The sequence below is a fragment of the Falco naumanni genome, chromosome Z, assembly GCF_017639655.2.
Source record: "Falco naumanni isolate bFalNau1 chromosome Z, bFalNau1.pat, whole genome shotgun sequence".
NCBI classification, from domain to species: domain Eukaryota; kingdom Metazoa; phylum Chordata; class Aves; order Falconiformes; family Falconidae; genus Falco; species Falco naumanni.
This window is the reverse complement of record NC_054080.1, coordinates 20,600,187-20,621,422: the sequence shown is the minus strand read 5'-3', so window position 1 is coordinate 20,621,422 and position 21,236 is coordinate 20,600,187. Positions and strand designations below refer to the sequence as shown.

At 35.7% G+C, this 21,236-nt stretch overlaps 1 protein-coding gene across 1 annotated transcript in view; it reads right to left on the bottom strand.

The window, feature by feature from the left end:
* Positions 1-946: 946 nt before the first annotated feature.
* The window catches only part of PRR16 (proline rich 16), a 165,608-nt gene continuing 145,318 nt past the window's right edge, over positions 947-21,236 (bottom strand). Inside the window, 1 exon segment of the mRNA XM_040580857.1 lies at positions 947-2,806. The gene's annotated coding sequence lies outside the window, so the exon portion shown is untranslated.

The window sequence follows — 21,236 nt, the reverse complement described above, 5'->3', positions numbered from 1 at the left end:
TAGATGAATGCATTCTGTTCACAAAAATAAGAGCTTTTCCAAATATTATTATTAGATAATAATGGAAGTGCTCAAACGATCACTGAAACTTTCTTATTGTTTTGATAATGTTGTTCCTTCAAACAACTCTGAATGCTAATCTCAAAGAGTAAGCTCTCTAATATTAAAATACAGGTTATCCAAAGAGGGAGCAAAACCAAGCCCATGCAAGTTGTGTGTCCAAATATGTTATTCTAATGACAGCGAAATGAAATCACAGTTAAAAGACTGTAAGCCAACCATAAGCTAAAATGTGTGGGAACAAAACCACAGCCATCATTCTTTAACAAATACAAAGCTTTCATTAATCCACCAATGGAAATTGATCACTTACTTTTTTTAGAAAGAGTCAAACCAGAAGATGATCCCAAGGTTTGCCAAATGAGAGAATTTAACATTCACTTAGTTATTTAATTTTGTAATTTCCTGACAAACTGTAAATGCTATTCATGGCTTCAGAGTCACAAGCAAAGACAGAGCTCAGGTCTTTCTCCAAAAAATACAATAACATGAGCATCTTTTGCAGTAACAGGACTTGTGGCACTTACTTCAGCAGAGCTGGCATTTCATTCATCAGCAGGTAAAGGTGTGCATGTGTGCACACACACACAAACACGCACGCATAGACCAGTTAGTACATTAGAGCAGAGCAACACGTTTTAAGGTATCTGCCCTTTACAAAGTTAACCTACAGATTAAAAAAAGGCTTGGATTTTCCATTTTTTGTTGTTGAAATATCATTCTTCTGTTAGTGAGCACTTAATAGATTCCATAAAGCAATGAAAATCAAGAAAAAATACTCAGCTAAATCAGATACATGTGACTGGATTTAAGATGAATGTTTTAAGTGAACTGGGAATCACATGCTTTACTTTTAGAATTACACACAGGCTAATGGACTAAGAAAAAAGGAAAAAATATATTTTTATTCAAAACAGCTCTAGCATTGAAATGTTCAATAACTCGATAACAAAACACTGCAGCAGATGGATAACAACTGTTCTTAACTAAACTGTAGATTGTTCTAAGGAACTTCTTACTCTCTATCTTCTCAAATTGTTTGTGATCAAATAGTATCAACTTCATGGCCTTTTCAGTATGCTAAAACAAAACAAAACAACAAACAAAATTCCATAATAGACATACACACACCAAAAAAACCCCAACCCCAAACCCCAAAAAACTAAACTAGTTTTTGAGTAAAATGAGACAGCTGAAAAAAGGTCTCTGGATAATTTGGGAAACCACCATTTTTAGACTACATTCCTTTCACTCTTAAACATCCAAATCCTCACTTGCTAAAACTCACTGGTAATAAAAAATCTGTTCCATTATATATTTAGATTTCTTCGTGTGGATATTAAAATAAACTATGTTCTGAAATTAAGAGTTAAAATACCTCCTCTTGTTTTCCATACATATTTGCCTGTATAAATATACTTCATGATTTTACAAATTACAGTATTTATATTAAAGCTTTTGGTCAGCAAATCATTACAGCTTAACACGAACAAACAGTTCCTGTGTTTTGGTTCTGTCTTTAAATCTTTTTCAGAGATAATGAAAACCAGCCAAAATGAGTGACTGCAAATAATATAAACAACACATTTATTTAGAAAAATAAACTGAAAATGCTGATTTTTTGTTAGATTTCTCCATGAAGTATAGACAAATGGCTAGAAAAATTGTATGTCAAATACATATTACAAATGACTTCTTCAACGGTAACTGGGACTATAACATAAATGTTCAATAGGAACATTTTTTGATGTGTAATTCAATAGACTAAACTTCTTGGCTGCTAATATGTTAAAAAATGGATGCTATTAAAAAAGATTATATCCCCTTTTTAAACACACCTTATCATGTTGATGCTTTTTCATATATATACATATATGTATATGTATGTATATGTATGTATTTATTTAAACCTTAGAAAAGACCATAGTCCTTTCTGTGAAGAGATCCCCATAGTGAAAGAAAGCGCAAATGTTTTTCTTCAGTTCTAACTTTTTAATTCCTTTTGGAGCCCCAGCAAAATATAGCTTGTTGTGGTCAAAAATCTCCTGGGGCCATCTGTGCAAATGGTGGCGCACATCATTACCCTGAATGGAAGCGACAGTGCAAATACTAGAAGTGCATTGAGATGCAATCTCTAACAGCTGAATTTCTTCAAAGTTGGGTGGAGGACAAGAGACAGCATCCTTTTAAGCAATTTAACATCACCGATGCCCTGTTCCTGTATGGCTTTGAATATGTACAAGAGATGAGAGGTCTTCTTTCCCCACAAACAGTAACATTCCTCTGTTACAGTAAATGCATTCATTTTCTGCTATCACATAAGTGCTTCATTTCTCCTTTTGGCTACATATTGAAATATTTTTGGATGCTGGCTGGACCCATGAAAAACTCATTGTTTGTTACTCTGGTTGGTCAGCACAGAACTCAAGTGTCAGGCTTGGAGACTGCAGTTTCTGCAATGGGGCAAGACATTTAGTCCTTCTTATTATTTCCCACTAAATGGAATTTAAGGCTGTGGCTTTTGCGAGGACTCAGCGTGTAGCTGTCAGATCTGAGAAAGTTGATTCAATGCAGATTACACTTGTGATTGTGCTCTGACTTGAAGGGTTTTTCCATTCTCCACTGAGGGTCAGGCTCCTGGTTACTTCTCAGATCTGGCCTGCAAGAAGTCACAATGACGAATCTGATATGCAAGAATTTAACTGACGTGCCTCCAGATATAGATATTCCTTCAAGCCTGAAGTTGCTGTTAAAAAGAAAAGAAGACAAGGACAAAGTTATGAAAACGTTACTTTTAAGTGCACAACGATAATAGTAAACAAAATTTTGAATGATTTTTCATGTAAGCAAGAGTTTGAAGAGTTACGGTGTTTTGAAACTTGACCCTTTACAGCTGTATTTTATTATTAGTAAGTGTCTTGGCTTTCTGCTGGGGTAAACCGGTTTCACTTCAACGGTGTCTTTGAAATCACATTATATTACACCATCTCAGAAACTGATTGCCACTATCCTAGGTCTTGGAGTATATGGGGATCTTGAAATCATGACTTTTAAAATATTTTTTTAAAAATTATTCTTTCTACGAAGATTACCTTTAATTACCTAACATAACAATTCAGTTTAACAATATGCCTTAGGGCATGAAATGAAAGGAGATCTTAATAAAAAGCTGTACATTACGCATTTGAAAAAACTGTCTAAGAATTCAAGTCTAATCTAACTTGAGAATCTGGATTCTAATCCCTGTTCTCAAAATAAATAGAAAGTGAATTCAGCAGAATTTTCTCATCTGATGCACAAGTTTCCTAATCACTAAAATACTATATAAAATTCTGATTTGGGTCTTTCACATTCCCCTTTGTGAAACTGCTTTAACTTATACAAAACAATAAAACAGCCCTATAACCAGGAAAGAAAGTAATGCTCCAATCTAGTGCTAAGGTTCACTGATTCACTAAATTTCCTAACTTTATTTATTAGACAAGATAAAGCAGCATCAAAAAGAGAGACCTTGAGATACTGACCTGTTGGTAGCTAGGGCACTAACCTGGTTCAAATAATTAAATTAACACCTTCTGAGGAAAAGAATGAGAACTTCCTTTTTCAACGTTGGTGACTTACACCCAGAGTTACACACTGCAAGAAGGAATAAAATTACTCCCTTGCCATTACTTTTATGAATCTAGCCTTTCAATCACATTTCCTCTTATTTCATATTGACTGGACTACTTCAATTTGATAGAGATTGTCAAGAGATAGGACAGAATTTCACTTTAGCAGGGGAAAAAAAGAATCTGAGGTTGGTGTGCTGTAAACCCTTTGTATTTTTTTCCCCCACAAGTAAAACAAAATTTCTATTATTAAGGGAAACTTAATTAACATTCAGGATTATAACAGTGGCACAAAAGTCTAGCAAACATGGTATAATAAATTTATGATAAAATTGGCCTGGACGGAATTTTTTTTCCTAGTCAACTATTTAGGGTTTGGCTCACATTATTAATAAGAAAGATGAAAATTGTAAACATCTGTTACCAACTTATTTTTTAACTGAGGATGGTATTCATATCAATATAAACACACAGGCCTTTTTCAGCTGTCACACTTTCTGGCTTCAATTACATTTGGGCTAGTGATTCATGTACGTCAAGACCTCATAAAAATCACTATAGAAAAGACAGTATTGCCCTTGAATTCAGCTTTATGCTTATGAAACAAGATGAATACAGTAGAACAAATATATATGTAATAATAACAATAATAGCAATAATAATAACACCAAATAATAACAAATAATACTGCAATAATAATAAAAAACAATGAAAGCAATAATAATAACAACAACAACAACAATAATAATAATTATACTAAAAATGATAGGAAATAATACAAGTAATATTTGTACTCTGTCAGGAAACAGTTGTTCTTCAAACTTATTCTGAATACAGTACAACAAAATACTAAGCAGCTGTAGGCATGAAAAGTAATGTAACTTTTTTCTTTTCCTCTGGGTTGCAATTCATGAACATATTCAATATTATGCTCACAAAACCAGTAAGTGGTATATCAGGTATAGCTGGATTCTTTTAGTATCTCTAATTCGGTTGTCGGCCCACACAGTTTGATTCATTCCCAGTTATGCAATCACATGACATCCACCTTCATTTCATCAACATTCCACCAATGAAAAGCCCACTTTTGTTTCTTTATGATATCTCAGCTAAAAAGCACAAACTGCACCACTGTGAAAAATGTGACACATCTCTCACATTAATAATTTGTTCAAATTAGAAGATTATGGTTAAGCTTGCTCAGTGAAAAATTCAGAAGGTGGCAATGCCTGCATTAAAAACAGAAGCATCAGTTCCTTTTACCATTTTAAAAAAATATAATTACAAATCATTACTGTATACATGAAGTGAGGCACTGAGAGAAAACAGGCCAGTCATTGAAAAAAACCCTGTATCTGCTAATTACAGATCCCTATCCTGAACTGCCTAGTTCCTATTTCCCTAGTATTTACTACTTTGACAGAGAAGCTTTACATTCAGATCAGTACATTTAATTCATCACTATAAAATCCCTTCATTACACCATACCTTGTCAATATCCTCAGAGTGAAAAAAAGCTGACTTTACTAGGGAGCTAAAGTTCAGACAATTTACAGGAGACCATCTTGTTCATTCACATCCCTTCTCCTCCCTGTCATTACTGCAGCAGCATCTTTGCATCATTCTCCTTCTACAGCATCAGTATTTAGTTCCAAAAAGCAGAGACGCAGAGAAACCAATGCTTTTGTTTCCCCATTCAAAATCAGATAACTATGCCTCTATAATAAAAAAAATGAATGTTCTCTGTCAGTATTACCTGAAAAATACCTACAGGGAAACCACAGACTGTTTCCTTCCATTTGTCACAGCTCTCTTAAGAACTGCAAGTGAGTCCAGTTAAATCTACCATGCAACCCTTCTCCTCATCATGGCCACGACCCCAGCGTCATTGCACAGACTGTTATGCAGAACACTGTGGTTGGAAATTATTAAGGGAAAGGCTACCGAAGTGAACCACTCTTTCACCCCAGGCCTATGGGATGGCTATGCATGTGCTGGCTAGCATAAACTGAATAGTGATTTACAGGTTTGGTACAAAACAGGGAAATGACAGAAGAGGACACTTATGCAGGCTGAATAAGCAATAAATTTTGATTTAAAGACACTTAGATACAGAGATACTCAGGTTCCACTTATAGTATTTAAAGAAAAAATGCAGTTTGATTCTATAGTGGACATCAAGCACATTATACAGAAGATGTTTATCAACTTTGAACTGATGAGTGTAGTGGTGACTGCCAATGACCACAGAAAAGGATGCTTTAAATGTAACTATCTATGCTGGGTCTACTGCCTTTTATCAAGAAAAAGGAGACAACAACTAGGAAATGCACTTCACGTTAAATTGAGAGAGATTTACCTAATTAATACTAAGCTATATAATTTCCACATCATTTTAAGAGTTTGATAAAAGCACCTGAAAGACTAGTCTAATTAAAATCCCCATTATTTGGGCTATTTTAGCACAAACAGCATAATTTGGACAGATATTACCTGTATTAAATACACTTGCAGTCAGAGCACATGCCAAGCTAGTAGTTGTACTCATGTATTTAAGAGTGTAACAAATGTCCCTACAAAAAAAAAAAAAAAAATCACATAGTAATAAATCCTTATAAACATAGTGCACAGATTTTCCAGGTATCATCTAAATAGTAATGACATCTGTTTAAGTTACTCAGACCTGAAAGATACGGAAATATTAGTTTCAGACAGAGACTATTTTACCTTTATTACCTTAGGTTTTTTTAATCCTTTCAGATGAGATGCATTACTATGCTAGTTCCTTCAACAGACAAAATTACTAAAAGGGAAGGAAATGCTACTTAGAGGTTATTTTTGCTTGTTTCTATTGTCCAAGAAATCCCCATCATGACCTTTGGGTTTGTTTTGGTTTTTTTGGTAGTGTTTTGTGGTGTTTGGGGTTTTTTTTTTGGTATAACTTTAAATAACGGATTTTTGAAGATGCCAACTTCATTCAGAGCCAGAATATTTCAGATAAAATTTTATGTGTTGTTTGATTGAAGGAATTACGCTGAATGCAAACCCCAGTGTTCTTACCAAGCATTTTATTTCTCCATCAACATTTTAACTACATAAGCCAATGTTAGCATTTTTGTGTCCTGTGACACAGCAATGTTGAGACATCTTTCTCTGTTAAAACTAAAACAACCAAATGTAAATAATACAGAATGTTAACAAATGCACCACCACTCTTTGTAATTCTTCCTATTTTTTCTTATTTTTATTTACTTTTTTATTTTTACTTACTTATATGTGATTGTTTAATCCTAGTGTTTCAGTCTGTAAATATTTCTTTTGCCAATGAGCAAACAAGAATTCCCAGTTGCTTATTGGAAGTTTTTCTTTTTCTTGCAAAGCTTTGAAAAAGATTGTAAATAGCAGGAAAATCAGAGTGTCTAAATTTATACATCTTCAAATATGGTGACAACAGGCATTGGCTTCTATAGTAGTTTACTCTTACCTTGCTAACCTCTCCTAACAACACTTCCCTAATTTTCATTATCAAGTCCCACATTGTTCAAGCTTTGGTATCTCTAGAGACTTCACAAAACCAAGTTCTATATCTAGTTCCATAAAGATAATCCTAAATAGAAATACGAAAATTATGTCAAGAGAGTGTATTATGGCAGCATTTATTAAATATACTTTTCCAACTGATCTCATACTGCTTAAATAATGTATTTGTAAAAGTTCACTATCTTCGTGTGTTCGCACAACAAAATGAAGCCCATCAGAATATGGCTCTGAGAGCTACTCTAGAACAAATTTTTTATAATGAAAAATTAATGGTAACAGAACCCTGTGCAATGAATGTCAGCAGCATCATGCATGTCAATATATGAAACTTCTAAAATTTTCTGCTTGTTACATATGAACTGCTCGCAAAATGGCTGTGGTGCTTGTCTCAGTAATGTCCCAAACAGTTCAGATTTGAGAGAAGCAATATGTCAGATGGACAATATGAAAAAAAGTCTTTTTTGTTGATACCACTAGTTTCCAACACAGCTGAAATCTAGGCAAGCAAAGTTACCAAGTTCTGACAACATGGAAGTCAATAGGCTACATTAGGGGTTGCCACAGTGAAAACCAAAAATGTCAAAACTCTGACTAGAGACATGATAGAAGGTGAAAGAATGGCACTGGAAAAAATTCTGGTGATGTATCCCAGGAAAATCTGGCAGCCTTGTTCACTAGTCAAAGGCACCTTGTCTGCTAAGATAAGTATACATAAATTTAACTAGAGAAGCAAGATCTTCCTTGCCATGTACAGAAAGGATATATAAATAAGCGCTTTTAAAATTCATCAGGCATATTTTTGGCTGAGACAATACAATTCTGTTCACCATTTTGAACCTTAAAAAGACTTTTTATCAGGTTCTTTTTTCTTGACATGACTTTCTTTTTACTTCCCTTTTTGTCCACCCATTCCTTAGATGTTGGAAAACTGTTTTGGATGTCTTAAAGCATGTCTTAAGATAGAATTGATTATGCCAAGTGTAAATACATTCCTAGGAAGCCCATTTCTTTTTTCATTAGTTTTTGGATATGTTTTGATACATCTTTCATGAGAAAAGTACTGATGAAGTATTTCTGGCAGGTTGTTTTTTCTTCATTTTCTCTCTGGGGTACGTGTTTACTAGCTCCAAGAAAAGCCATATTTTCAAAAAAAACTAGCTTTGGATGACATTTTTTCTTGTATTTGACTAACATGCACAGAAAAAGCAATAAATGATCAAGAAGAGGAAATGTGCTTTTTGTGTGTGTGCTAGAGTATGATATAAAATTCAAGCTATCTTTCATTCCAAAGGAATATGGCATGTGTCTTCCTAATTTTCATTTACAGCGAGGCTTCTGATGTAGAGTTGCTTAAAAAGCTAGGCCAAGTATATTTAAAAGACTGCTTATCAATGGCTGTAATAGAATATATATATATATATGTAAATATGCATTATTTACATCTCTTATGTATGTGTATACATATAGTGTACATATATCTATTCATTCCCTCTTTCTTCTACTGAGCGGGATTAGCTACAGGACAGATCTTGGACGATACCCACAAAGCTGCAGCCAGTTAGCCATTTGCAAAATCGCATCCAAAGCCACTGTTACAAGAGGCCACTGCAGTTGCACCAACAGCCATAGCTGAGCACCGAGTGTGAAAACTGGATCTGTCTACACAGAAGTAGTAGTCACACTTCAGCTTAGTTACTTATATCCTTAGAAGAGATACGCTAGTGATACTATGGAAATGAATTTTATGTACTGACAGCCACTCTGATGTCCGCTGATTGTTCCTGAACAGTGGATATGAATTGTTTAGCTATAAGGTCTTTCGATACAGAAAGTATTTGCGTATTACTTTATGACAGATTACAGAAATATTTTATACCAAGTGTTCAGTGGACAATAACTAAACTATACAGCTAGCCTTGCATATGAGACATTTAACTATATAGAAGGAAATCTCTGTCCACTTTCTGCTCTGGCTGCAGATTTCCTTTCCAATCCATGTTATACTTTTAATCGACATGTTACAAGTTTACAGCATTTTATTTAATTCTGTCGCTTTCACTCTCGACAGATTTCTGCTACATCTTTTCAGAATGTGAATACCCTGAAACACTGAACCTACAATAACAAACACTAAACCAAGAGTTTTGATGCTTGTTGAGGGCTCTCTATACTCTTGAAACAACAGAAACAAACAAACAAACCACACATTGCTAGTGGCAAGCAAAATCTTGCTTCTTGCAGTATCCTTTAGCTGATTATCAGAGGGGTAAGGAATGCATGGCTAGCTAAACCTGAGGCATACTGCTGCTTCCCCATGTTGAGGGTCTGTATCTGAGATATGCAAAGATCTTCTGGATCTTCTATAGTGATCCAGAAAACTATATGGTCCAGGGAACTCACCTATTCATTCTCACTGCATTTTTAGGGTTTGAAAGTAGGTTTTTAAACATAAAAGCTAGATAATATCTGATATTCTTTTAGTCTTTCTGCCTTTATTTTTGCCCTCATTTTCTTGCTGAGTCAAAGCAAACTTCATTAATTAGCTTGAATGCACACAGATGTCAAATGGAGGTAGAGCAAAGATTAGGAAAAGAAAGATGCAAGACAGCCAAGTCCCTAACAGAAATAATTTTCTGTTTCTAATAATTAGTGAAAAAATAGCTAGTAACACACCTGGGGAGTTGGTTATAAAGTTTACCTATCTAGTTTAACACAGGAAATGCTATAGCAAGCAAATAATGACACAAAAATACTAACAATGAAGCAGCTTTGCATTTGCAATGAGTTGCCAAAGAATGTTGCATCCAGTACCTAGTGCTGGCAAGTTCCCTGTGAATGCCATACCTATTACTCACTGCTTAATCTAAGAACCTTGTTATTAGTGCCTTCTTACGTTCTAGTTCTTGGCAGCAAGTAAAAGAGATGGAAGGCCTGATAGGTTAGAAAACACACCACCACCCCATACTCCATATGTGTCAGTGTTTTTTCTGTAAAAATTCAGATTTCCTGTGGTTTACTTTTAAATCAGTCTATTCCTGAAGCTATGTAACAGAAAACAGGATGATAATACAAATCCCTGTGAACCTACACTCACTGAATAAAAATAATTTCTTTCAGCATATGGCATAATCTACATGCCATAGGAAAAAACCTTTCAGGAGTCATTGAAAGGGACATTAGTCTCGGGACAAGTGAAAAGTTCACACAGAACAGTTAAATGCTTTAAATGACTTGCATCCACTATTATTATAGAAATGTTTATGCTTCAATTTTTAGAGTTTAGAGGGTTTTGTATAATTACATGTCTTAAAGTGACACGTGAATGGTTTGAAAATCATTCTTCCCAGAGTATATCTTCCAGTTGACAGGTGTAACCTTTTCTTTCTGCCTGGAGCTAGGAAAGATGGATGATAAGTGAGCTGGAAGACCTCCACTTGCTTATTAAAAAAAACCCAAAACAACAGTGTATGAGTGAAAGAAGCCACATAGGAGACAATGTAACTATGGGGTTTTTTGTTTGTTTGTTTGTTTGTTTGTTTTTTGACATTTACTGGTCTTTCATCTATTTAAAATTACTCAAGCAAGCCAGCAGCCTTGTAGGATTAGGCCTACTTTGCAAAGCCAAAAGGACGTAAAGGACATGAGAAAATATCTGTAAATACTTTGGCGCAGCCTTTCTGCAGTTTGCCTGTTGAGGGATGAAATAATTTATGATTCTAGCTGACAACATGCTGATTGTTAACAAATGCTTTACAGGATTTACTTCTTCCTTTATCATTTGGCACAAATATTTTGCCACACAAGAAACAAAATCAATTTCCCTGCCAGTAGAGATTACTGAAGCTATATTTTCCTGTTCTCTATAAACATGCCAACGTGACTAAAGGCTTGGAATGATTCACTACTATTCTGATTAGTCAACATACTCAAATTCAATTTGTTTCTTTACAAAAGAAGAGGGTTTTCTGTGATGCTTCTGGACACCAGGAGGTTCTGTCTGTGTAGCTAGGAATTTTTAGCTGCTAGAAATGATTGAGTAGCTCACAGCTGAATCTTGGGCAGAAGCCTACAAGTGCAAGAGGGGCCCTGAGGCCATGCAGCAATGGAAGAGTGTTTACTACAAGTCTCCACACTTCAGCAGCCCACTGGGAGACTTCTTCATCACCAGCTGCAGTCCTTTTCCATAACAATGCACAATAGAAAGGGCTGCATCTACTGCTTCAGACTTCATGCACTGCGAAAGAAAAATACTGAAACTTCTACACATTCATTTACCAAGACTTAACTAGCTACTTTCCTGAGCTCTAATGAAATCATGGTATCAGGAAGAAATTGAATGGAAACAGCAAAAAGTATTCTAAAAATGTAACTGAATATATTCTTAGAATGGAAGGTGAAAAAAAATCCCTATAGCTAAGCATCAGTAAATTACCTAGCATCTTCATATGCCTTGTACTTTCAGCAACAATATGCATGAAAGAGAACAACCTGACATGGCATTTACATTTAAGATGTATGAAAGAATCTCCTTATAAAAAGCACAATGTATTTTTTTCTGGGAATGTTCAAATGTTATTAATGTAAACCTTGGTAAAGAGCCCTGATTTGTGAAGTAGTACATTACTAGAATGTACTTGCATTCTAGATTATAAAAATGGATACAAAAAGCTAAAACTCTTGCAAATAGAAAATGGTTCAATGCAAACTTTCATTTTAAATGACGTCAGCTTCTGTTTCAACAGCTTCTTCAAATACCTCTGCACAGAACAAGAGATGTTCCTGTGCATCCTCTCTCAAAACCTACTTATGCTCTACTGAAACTTATCTGCCGCTCCAAACATAAGCCACATGCAACTGATGTTCAAAAGGCAGAAATATTACTATTGATCTTTTTCATAGGCATTCAGAATGATGCCTTTTAATTTATTTTCAGTAATCCTAAAAATGAGCTTCCAGAATTCTGCTATTTTGGTGTGACATAACACTGTATTTGAAACAAACATATTATTTTGAGATATCTGTGGAAAAAGGCAAAGAAAACAAAGATCAACATTTCAGCTTCTCATCTTACAGATCTGCCATGGGTCACTTTACTTCTGTAGCCTGTGTAACTATTTTAAGCTGAATGCTAAGAAGTCTAGACCTGAATGAGATTATTTTTTGACAAATTTAGACATCATGTTTTTCTCCTTTCAGCTCTAACAAAGTATAATGTTATATACAGCTGGATGGGACAGTCAAACACAAGCTCAGCAACAAATCTTACCTCAACTTAGCCTTTATGGATAATCTTACCTCTCTGTTAGCACAGGCATCCCTATCAAAATCTACACATGTGAAAAATGTAGTAAAGAACTACTTCAAGTGCACAGGGAGCAGCATGTGGTGAGCTCCAGCAGGAAGAGGGGATGATTACACAGGCAACAATTTATCCCAGTTTCAGGCCTCTTTCCTTTTTATAAGAAAAATTCAAAGCCATAAAACATCTCTGCCTTAGCCCTTTCATAATGTCCATAAAATATGCTGAAAAGCTTGGCTCACCATGAACACAAAATCCGTTGTTGGGCTGGGTTTTTTTTGTTTGTTTGTTTGGTTTTTTTGGTTGTGTTTTTTTTTTTCCCCCAGTACTAACATTTGCAAAACTCCAGACCTTTGTCAATGTGGAGTAGCTTGCTGACTGAAAATGAATGGCCATCCCTGCTTCAACACAAGCATCCATGCTCATCTGGCTTTGGAGTGATTTGTTTAACAAAAAAGATATTCAGGCCAACAAAAGCAGCTCAGAATTAAAATACAACCAATTAAAGTCTCCTGTTAATGCTATTCAGGAAAAGGTTACTAGCAAAATGTGCAATCCAGTGCTTTGCACAGTCCTCAAATATAGTGTTTGTCTGGCCAATAAAATACCACAAAGTATTGGGCCAGCAATTTTGTGAGCTGTTCACCAAAGAGGTTAGTCATTTTGACAGTCTGCCTTGAAACTGAAAACAAGAATAAAAACACAGAATCTATTTATCTAAATCCATTAGTCAGATATATAAGAAAGCCTGATGCAAAATCCTGATTCCAATTGGAACAGCGCCACATCCTCTGGACCTGTGGACTGGAATTATGTTTGAAGTGCTGAATCTACTGTGTGCCTGCTGAGTTGGCTAAGTTCCTCTCCGATGTTGTTTTCCAAGCCACAGTTCAAACTAAGAGAGTTTGCTGCTCTTCACACAAGTCACAGATGGTCCTCTGCATATTTGAAACATCTCTTCAAGCATTTCCACCTCTGCATGGGACAGAAGGCCAAAATCACTGTTAATTCTTTTTCAAGTAGGATGGACTTTCTATCTGTCATGATATACGTCAAAGACACTTGACTTTGTTTTCGGTAAACAATGCATGCAGAAACAGCTTGGTTTTGCTGAATTAGTCAAAACTGTTAGAAGAAAATACTTAATCTTGAACAAATATGCCCAAATCTTATAAAGTCTATGGTTACAGTTAAAGTTATATCCATAAATTTCAGATTTTCTGAATTTATTCTGTACACCATTGTTCTTTAACTCCTACCCTATAGTATCTTCATTTTCAGTTTCAGGTGTTTGAAACCAAGTACATGCTCTCTTCCACATCATCCCCATGCCTAACAGAAAGCTATGTTTGCTGCATTAACCTTGCATGGGAAGGTGATTTCCTCTCTTGAAGTCATGGGAAATCATCACTGTTTTGATGCTTCTGCAAATACTCTGATGGGTATCCATGTGTCCCCAGTGACTTCTCCAGTGTCCCTCTTTCCTTGGTCTTTTCCAACCTAAACAACTTTATGACGCTATGATTCCATGGAATGGACGGTGTAAGAGTAAGTAGAAATACAAGAAATAAAACTGAAAAAGACATGAGGTCCAAGAAGCTCTGTGGGCTATCTGTCCGAGTCTGAAGGAATCTGGAGGACAATATACTGCAACCTATTTATGAGAAAGATTAATAAATAAATAAATAGCCCACACAAGTAGATAATTTTTGATTTCTCAAAATTATATTATTTTCCTGTGTTCCTTCTTTCCTTTTAAAACTAAAATGTCCAAAAAGGACTGCTGTTTGTTTAGACAGGCAATAACGCCTATCTAAGGCACTGACCGGTATCAGCAGTTCAAAAGACCAACTTACTTAAGGTGGAGCTACTTTTAGGAAAAGGAGAATTGCTGAACACATATGACACTTCTGTATCAAATATGACAATGGAACAAATTAAAATGTATTTGGTGAAAAGCAGCAATATGGTCACTACAACAAAGGTAGATAAAGGAATTTACTCAGTTGCCCTGATGGTGCAGTAACACAGATATAAGAACACAAAAAATGCAATACCATAAAATGTAAGTAAATTTAAGTACTGAAAACGTAAAATTCATTTTTGATCAATTTTCTTGAAATTTTTTGTAGAGATCAGACACAACTTTAGACATCGGTGAGCATAGCCTGGTAAAGACCGCATGTACCTTGTGTTAAGCATTGTGTGACAAAGCAGTACACTGAGAAGCAAAAAGAGGGAAGGAAAGCCTGCTCAATCCGTAATTTGGATAATACCCTTGCAAGCAGTTGAAAATCAACTCTGCTCCAGTCATAATGCCCCCCCCTTTTGTTTTGGTGGGGTTTGGGATTGTTGGGGTTTTTTTCTTTGTTTGTTTGTTTGTTTGTTTTTGGTTTGGTTTGGGTTTTTTTCTTGTGCAAAGAATTGAGCTTTGGACAGCACAATGGAGAGGTGAAGTACTCATTGGAAATTCTTTGCTGACTAAAATAACAATGAAAAATAAAATGCCTTTGTATTTCACTTATGAACCCTACAAGTGAAGCTGGAACTTTGGTCTGATGAAACTTTCTTCTACAGTTAATTGAAAAATGTATTAATGCTTAATATCACTTATCCTTTTTCATGTTATCTAAAAGCCTCCTAACTCTCAATGCCTAAAAATGCTTCTAATCAAGAGCAGTACAAAAACTTCTCAGTGAAGAAAACTGTAACAGCTTGCCTTTATTTCCAATACTTATATTTCATAGCCACAAACATGTCCTGGGATAATAAAGTGAATCAACCATACCAATGATTAGAAGTACATGCTTACTGCTTAGAAAGAAGTACTTAACTTTCAAAATACACTTAGACAAAAAAATAAAGGCATCAACCTGTAAGCATCACTGAAAGTTAAGATATTAAATTTACCTTTGTAAACTGTTTTACCTATGTCATAGCGATTTTCTAATAGGAAAAACAGGAAGAAATGTAACAAGCTGTTATGATGTGGGTATATAACTCACTGCACTAATCACAACTGCAAGTCAGCAATCAGCTGAAAACTCATTGATGATGGAACAAAACCTTCATGTACCATGTCAATAATGGACAAATGACAAGCTGACAGCTCAATTCTGAAGAGCCTTTTTCCACACCACCAGCCTCCATTATGAGTGAAGCCTTACCACTCCTCCCACCAACACGGAGCATGTGCTGAACAGTAAATTGCTAGCTGCACCTTCCTGCAATCCTCTATCAAAAATCTCAGTGTAAGTCCAATCTTATTTTACTTTAAGAACCAAATTCTAGACTGTTTCAGGTAATGTCTAATCATGTTTCAGCAGAGACCAGGTGAGAAGACACTCAGCTGCCTTTGTTGCTGCAATGAGTATCGGGCAACTGAGTCATTAACAGAATAAAGCTTTTCTTAAAGGGATGGGGAGATAAAAGGGAGGGAGTTAAGAAGAGACAAAAGACTTCACCTCCTGTTTGTGGGTTGAGAAAAGTCAGTTTCTGGTGTGGGACTTGAGAAGGAAGGACAAGAGGACAGAATTCAGTGAGGTTTTTGCTTGCCACTTTGGTATTTGCATATGTTGGGAAAGGGGGGAAAGCTGGCAAAAAGTGTGACCTGGCTGGTGCCATGCTTGCAGAAGCAGCAGCTCAGAGCCTGAGGAGCCCTGATGGGGAACTGTGGGTGATGGGGAGGCTTTAGATGTGATGCCCAAAATAGGGGGTGCCCTTGGCCGTGCATCCATAACTGCTGGACAAACAGAAGAGAGTATGTGTTTGTGGAGGCTGCAGAAGAGTTCAATCCGTCCTTCAGGCATAAGATGCAGTAGATGAAAAAAGGATACTCTGTCCTCTCATTGTATGCTTATTGCTTTTCCAAAACACAACCACCTTGCCAGCACTCACTCACTTCCCAGCACCCACCGACTCCTCTCTTGCAGCACCTTCCTCTACCAAAATCTCAAAGGAGCTACAGGTACAGCCATGAGCAGCTGAAGCCATGCTGCTCTGTACAGAAACACAGAGCACTCTTCAACACAGGGAAGCTTCAAGTTCAAAACGCCTCAGGCAGAAGCAGCAGCTCAATTTGGATTTTTCTTATCTCTAGCAACAGAGGGCAAGAGAAGCGCAGTCTACAAACACCATCTCCTTCTCGAGCAATTTGTAAATCTACCACATCTGTCCCACGCTTTATTTATAAGTGAATGAAAAACAACTGGATTTGTGTTAGCTAGAATATCTAAATGCTAAAAGGAATGGCAGGTTTCAGTTTTTCATTTTGGCCACACAAATACACAGTACACACTTCACTTTCAGTGTGAGTCAAAATACACTGGCTTTCCTTCCAGAATGACAATTAAACAGGATGAATACAAATTAAACCTTTGGGCCCTGTTGCTTGAAATCATGCAGCCTAGTGGCCACATCAGATGGTGATGATAGTGGAAAAGTAAAATTGCCACCTTTTTCTTTTTGATGACTTGGACTCTTAAGACCAGTACTGGGTTAGCTACATTTCTCATGTTTCTAATGGCAATAGAAATACAGCATTAGAGCTACGGATAGCAACTCAAAAAGCAAACATATCTTGCGTGTGGGCTGAAGTCAAACTGTACAGTAGTTTAAAAAGGTAATTATTTTGTATGCAAGGATCTTATACAGTTGAGATAAGAGGTGAATAATTATTGCAATATATCATCCTCCCTCCTTTACCCAATGAATAGCTCCAATAAACAGGAAAGTTTAAGAAAGTGCAAACCGATTAAGAGTTAGCTGAACACTTTATTAACTGATAAGAATGCATCAGCAATAACTAAACTGCGGTTTGTGTTTTAGTGGTTTTAATTGAAATACAAGTCTTCTGCTGCTCAGATAGAAAATCAATAAATCTATGTGTAGAACCGATTAGTAATAATTTTATTTTATTGCAGCTGTCAAATAGTAGCAATACAAAAATTAAGTGGGATGATGGTGTCTTGGATTTTTTTTTCCCCTCTAAAAAATAGGCAATCAGAAAAAAAGTGACATAAAAGCTTCTGGAGGAGGATCAATATGATTTTGATCTTGACCAAGACAATACCACAAAGTTCTCCTTCAGAAAATTCCAAGATTAAACAGATAAGGAAACTTTGTTTAATAGGATTTTGAAATAATGGCCCATTAACTGAGATGAAATTAGAAGGACTATCCAATGTGTATATTAGAAGGAATATCCAAGTATGTTACCCATATTAAGTTGAATGTAATTCCTAATGTTGGATCAGTACACTAACGATGATTAACAGTATTTAAATTTCTCATTTAATTTTTCAGCAATTATATATTTAGAAGTCCCCTAAGGTGACAGATTTTTAGTAAACTTGAAATCTAGCTTATATTCAGAAATCACACTTATTCATACAAATATTGGCTACCCTTCAGTACTTACAAAAATACCTAGTTAATTATAAAAACTATTTCCAAACAAAAATCAACTGAAATAATCATCACTTGATTTAATGGTCTTAGAATAGAATTTTCATTTCATTTCTTCTGTGATATTTTAGTAGTGCTAAATTGATGGGTTTTGATGGAAGATACAAAAGTAAAATATGTATTAATCATATAAATTAATCTTTCTTATCGCTGAATTAGTTATGCTCCATGTGGTGTATTTCAGGTTCACTTGCACCTTTCACATGGACTGTAATACATCAACTGCGTGAAAGGCCACTGCACCTGTCTTTTGTTTGTTCCACTCTATTACTTATGGTCGTGCCTCATGCTAGGTAGACACTACCCACCTACATAAGCCCTGCAGCTTGGCTGGCAGTATAGCCTGGACCACAAGCAGGATATCTACATCAGCAAACCCCCAAAATACATCTAAGTTGTGCACATAACCCCACGGCAGAGACAGTGATGACTTTCTTAGTAGACACACAAGTGTGTGTGCCTACCCACCACCGCTGGGTACACACACCGCGGCTGGCTAGGGTGTGGCACTCCTGCCGCAGCAGCATCCTGTATCCCCCCTGACCAATGAGTGACCTCCTGTGAGGGCATGCAGATGCACAGCCAGGGCGGAGCATTTCAACTATAGTAGATGCTTTTACTCGGGAGAATGATCATCTGAAAAATCCCCAGCATATGACAATGAGTAGCAACTTGTCATTTTGTTTCTTCTGATTTTTGATTTTCTGATTCTGATTACCAAAATACTTTCATCAAGGCATTATTTAATGGAGGTGAAATACATTGTTGCCACACGATGCTTCTTATTTTGCTTTGTGAAAAATTCAGATTTTCTCTCCATGGGAATGTATATTGATACTCTTAAAACACTGCCAACCTGTTGATCTTTTCTGCTGCTGTTCCATGACTACTTCAAGGGACCAAAAGGCACTCATATATTTCTGATCTTTTCCTAAAGAAAGTGATTCAGACACTGTTATAAAACATCCATGCACAGATAGGCCTACAAGATTTTTTTCACCTCTATTCTCTTCATATCCCTGAATTTTAATACTTCCATAAGCATTTATGATCCTAACATTGGAATGACTTACTCTAAACCTAGGTATTTATGACTATTGATATATAATACCTGTGAACCTTGTCACACATGAGGGAGGTGATAACCTCAGAACATACTATGCAGTTGTACAAACTGTAAATTTATGCAATGCTAAAAAAATACTAAATTTATTCCAGCAAATGGAAATTTTCCTTTTTATTTTGCTAGTTATCTGGGTTTCTAGCACTTCTAATATTCACTCAAATGTCCTCCCTTCAATTTCTTAATCATACTAATTGTTTTTCTACATGCCTGCTCAGTCCTATGCTCTTACACTGTTCAGTGCCCATTAACTGTTCCAACAAAGTTTCAGAAGGAAGAGCATGCTCCCTAACTATTACATACACATACCTTCTTCCTACAGATCTACTTACTAATGATTTACAAAATCAAAATGTTCACCAGTTACACAGCCAACAATTCACTTTCTCTATTTCTGTCATAACCCTCCTCTTGCTAATAGACTCAAGGATATTTGAAAATCCCATTTAGACTCTCCAATAGCTTCCTCCTATAGCTCCTGAGGAATTTTGTGGTCAATAATGACCCTGTGTGGGGTCAGCAGCTGATTTGCACTCAGAAACTTGTTTTATTTAAGCATGTAAGATCTACTACAGATGCTGAAAACACTAGTTTCCTATAGCACAATCATTACAATAGAATGAACTTCATGGCTCAATTCTATCTCAAAGCAATAACAGAATCATGGAAGAAAATTAGTGGAATATTCTGTTCTCTTCTTTTACAAAATGCAAGCCCTGCTGAAATTTAAGTAACTAAAACAAAAATACTAATATTTACAAGTAACATTCCTGTAGATTATGGATTTTATATATATTTCACACTTGCAATAATATTTGGAAATATAATTTCAATGGTTTGGGTTTCTTCCTTTTGAATTCTGGGACTTGCATAGAAATCTGTTTCTTTTCTGAAGTGCAACATTCATTGGCTGTAATAACACAATTCTGCCTTGGTGTCAGATGGCATAGCATTCATTATTACAGAAAATACATAAAACAGTGATACTCAAATCCCAATGAATGGAAGAGTTACCCATTAATTCTAAGAAGGTTATAGCAAGGAAAAGTTGAGCACAGAAAGTAAGATGAGATTTTAATGACTAAAAGTCATTAACCACTTTATGGTGTATTTCAAACTCAGAAAGCCATCACATTTTGTACCCATTGCACAAATTAAAAGGAGGGCCAGAAATTGCTAAATAACGTATTTAAGAATCTATTTGTATAATACCTACATGCAATTAACTGCAAAGGATTGAAATAGATGCTCCGAAATTCAACCCAGGGTTTAGTTAAGGAAGGCTTATGTTACATCAAATTTCAGTGTTTTAAACGTACCTTCTATAGCCTCAACTAACCTACTGAGCAAGTTGCACAGTACTTTCAAGAGGTTTCAAGAGGCTTTTCTTAATCTACTTTATCTACTTCATCTTTACCTACTACTTCATTCCAATAAAACCTGTTGAATGCACAACTTGCACAACTAACAATGATATTTATGCCTTTGAAAGATAATATGAAGATAATGAAGACTTTTCATAACAAATACTAAAATGACTGTATTTGCTTAAACCTTCTAATTGGATTGAATATCAAAAGAGCCACCTAGTCACCTTGAAACTTTCCAGTTATTGTATTTCTTTGTAGACACTATGCTTTTTACTTTACTGACGAGATTTCTGTAAAAGATAAATTTCAACTGGTTGAAGTGCCAGCAACATCTGAAGATAAGAATTTGTGGATCACACAAGGTTTGTACTATCAGAAAGAACACACAGAAATACTAACATGTCTGTAGTCTTCTGTAAATCTTATTATTTGTGACCATTAGCATACCAACAGCAAAAATTTTGTTTTCTTATATTTGACACTCAATCATTCACAGTTTCATAATAGGCAATTTCTTTACAGATTTCTTTTAAAATTATACAATTATGATCATCGTCACAGGGCTGAAATTGGTTTGCACTTACCCCAGATACCTACATTTTATACAGCTGATGCCACACTACACATTACACCATGCCTCTGCTTTAAAGATGTTCTGGGCTACGAACCACATGTTTCTCTGCATTAGAGACACATGGAGGAGAGGTGGTGTTTCACAGGTAACTAACCCTCAGCTGAAAAGAAATACTTTATTTTAAACTATTTTC